Here is a 3,325-nt window from a genome sequence, read left to right on the forward strand (position 1 = left end):
ACTAGAGGAGGCTAAGACAACATATAAAAAATCTCTTGAAATCGAATGTGGTGCAAAAAAATATTTTGCCATCCAAAGCCAAGTATTTGTAGCCATGTCAATCTGGACAATACCCTAGGAAAATACACATTTTTGAGCGAAAGTCCAACTTATGGGTATTATAAGGTCTCAAAAGTGAATAACATGCACAACCAAACACTTTGAGAAATGAATAATCTACTACACGACCAAATAATCGTTCATGAGGAGGCCAAAATTCCAACACTCGAATAGGCAGCTGATTGATAAGATAGATTGCTGAGTAGAAGGCATCAACCCAAAACTTGAGAGGTGATGATGATTGAGCAAAAAGTGTAAGCCTAAGCTCGACAATATGTTGATGTTTGCGTTCAACCAGCTCGTTTTGCTCAAAAGTATAAGGAAATGAGGGTCGATGTAAAATTCCAACATTTGAAAAATAAATGAAGGCCCCAAAACTCTTCTCCCCAATCAGATTAAATTTTTTTAAGTAGAAAACCTAACTGTCATTCTGTCATCTTATGAAAAGAAATAACCACATGCCGAGCATCAGACTTTTTAGCCAAAAAATAAATCCATGTATATCTAGTATAAGCATCAATAAAATTGATATAATAACATTTTGATTGAGAAGTAATAGGAGCTGGCCCCCAAATATCCATGACCACAAGTTGTAGAGGTTGTGTATATACCATAGTAGAGGAACCAAATGGAAGTTTATGACTTTTTCCTAATTGACATGCTTCAAAAAAATCAAACATCTTATTAACAGAACTAGAAATATTACAGAGTTGAAGAACTCGAAACAAAACATCTTTGGTAGGATGATCCAAAAGTCAATGCCACATTACAGTAGAAGAATTAGAAGAAACATTTATAGTAGAAGAATTAGAAGAAATGTCATTATGATAAACATTAACACCAGTACACATAATATGATCTATAAGATAAGTAGTAATAGTATAGAAGGCTTGTTTATCTTGTTGAAAAAGAGCACAATCATCACCATTATTGTCGTTGGTGTTGTGAGTGCATAGAAAAGAATTAAAATTTAGCTTATAAAGACCTTTGTCCACCTTCCTATGTAGCAAAACATCTTTAGTCACGAGATCTTTCACAGCACAATAATCTGGAAAATTTCAAAGAATACATTATTATGTTTGGCAAATTGGGATACATAGAATAAATTCTTGGTCACATTAGGTACATGCAACAATTTTTCCAAAACCAATATACGATAAGAAGTGGAAAGAAATGTTTTACCAATATGTGAAATGAATAACTTCTCACTATTAGCCATTTGAATGTTACTTGAATCAGTGTAAGGAGTAGATTAAGCAAGCATGGCCTCATTATTTACTAAATGATTTGTGCCACCAGTATCTGGATACCAAGTCTCATCCACAATAATCGCTAAAGAAGCAACAATATTGTAAGCTTGACCCGAAGGAGGACTGAGGGTAGCAGCTTCATTTGAAAAACCACTGAAGTTTACAAAAGCACTACTCATTGTTGGAAACATAGGACAAGAGTCATCAGAATACGATTGATCAAATTGATGGTAGTAGCGTAGAGCCAGATGATCAATCTTACCACAAATCTGACAGTTAGGTTTAGAACCGCAACATCTTCCACGATCGCGAAACGCTGGTTGCGAAACCTGATAAAATTACTGGTAACTAGGAGAGTACGAATCACACTGAAAATTAACAGTTAGAAAAACATATGAAAAAGAAGAATTCACCAAATTTTAAACTAATAGACGAGGTAAAGAGGAAGCCCATTGAGATTCAGCAAGATGCATACTGAGCAGAGCTGTTGGTAAAGGAAACAAGGGTTTTTTTTCGAGGTTAGGCATTTGGCAACACACTACACACTCCTTGAAGATTGTATGGTTACTGGCTTGATGCAATAACCGACATTACAGACTCATATTCATTAGGTAGCCCAGTTAGAATAGTTGAGATATGCACGACCTCTAACACAGGGTATCCATAGCTCTCAAGACTATTACAAATTAACTGAATTTTAGCAAGATACTCCCTCATACACAGCTCCCGATTCTTTACCCCTTTAAGCATGGAATGAAGTCGTTTGACTCTAGTAATGGAAGAAATAGAAAATAACTATTGTAACGTAGTCCAAATATCGCAAGCAGAAGTACAATGAATAAGACTTGACAAGATCCTAAGACTGATAGACGCAAGCAACCATGATGCAAAAGCCCGATCTTGTTTTTTAAGAGAGGCATAATCACCTTGTGCTAGATCAAGAACCAAAGAGCCATCGATATACTTCTCCAAAGAATGCCCTTTAATCATGAAAAAAACCTACTGCTTCTATAGTAAATAATTCAATTCATAAAGTCGTATTGTAATTGACTTATTAGAAAAAAGTTTAGTAAGAAGATAAGTAGAATTATCAAAAGAGTTATCAAACCCACTTGAATCAATCTCACTAGCCATTATTGAAAAAAAAACAATTAGAAATTACTCTAAGAAGCCACGAGAATAAAGAACCACATAAGAACTTTGAATCAGAAAACTAGAACAAGAAAAATGATTAGAGAAAAAAATAAGCATTCTTTGTTAAAATCTTTCAATCTCTGATACCATGATGAAAGCTTTGAGTAGTAATATCAATGAATATGAATAAACAGAAATAAAAAGATAATAGAAGAATATGAAACATAAAAGAGGAGAATTTTTTTTTAATCTTTATTTAATAAGACTAAAAACCTACATTTTATACAGAAGACTTCACTATTTATAGGGAACTAGGATGAATAAGTAATTGTAGCAACAAGATAAATAAATTAGTTTTACTAACCATTTAATCATGACTTAATCCTATTACCCATGAAGTTTGTTGCTATGTTGGTATCACCATAGATATACATAATTTGCACCCTCCATTCAAAATCACAAAGTTAAGACTACGTGATTTCCATTCACATAGTTGAGATATTGGCATTTTTCAAAATGACTTGCGGAAAACCTCTATCTATAATACTATCACATTGCTTAAGTAATAAATTTTCCATATTTTATGTTGGAAAATTTTGGCAACAAAATTCATGGACTTTGATCTTTGTTGGTATTTTGGTCGTAGGCAATCCCATCCACAATGTCCAAATTGGTTATAACAACATATCTTGGAGATTGATTTAAATCGAATCAAGGAAATGGACTTTCATACTTTGATGAGATTGGATTGGTTCAGGTAAATTTGAAAGCATATCTTGAACATTTGAAGACTTATGCTAGACTTGTTGAATATATTTTTGTGCTGATTATCTTGTTGTTTT

The 3,325-nt window shown here is 33.3% G+C and overlaps 1 long non-coding RNA gene across 1 annotated transcript; it reads right to left on the minus strand.

Annotated features, from left to right (window-relative positions):
* Positions 1-758: 758 nt before the first annotated feature.
* Positions 759-2,696, minus strand: LOC107951170 (uncharacterized). The gene is made up of 3 exons (XR_001698347.2): positions 1,612-2,696; positions 1,282-1,520; positions 759-1,147 (listed from the first exon to the last, which is right to left on the minus strand). It is a non-coding gene; the product is annotated as an uncharacterized lncRNA (long non-coding RNA).
* Positions 2,697-3,325: the final 629 nt, after the last annotated feature.

This window comes from Gossypium hirsutum, chromosome A02 (assembly GCF_007990345.1).
Source record: "Gossypium hirsutum isolate 1008001.06 chromosome A02, Gossypium_hirsutum_v2.1, whole genome shotgun sequence".
Taxonomy (NCBI): domain Eukaryota; kingdom Viridiplantae; phylum Streptophyta; class Magnoliopsida; order Malvales; family Malvaceae; genus Gossypium; species Gossypium hirsutum.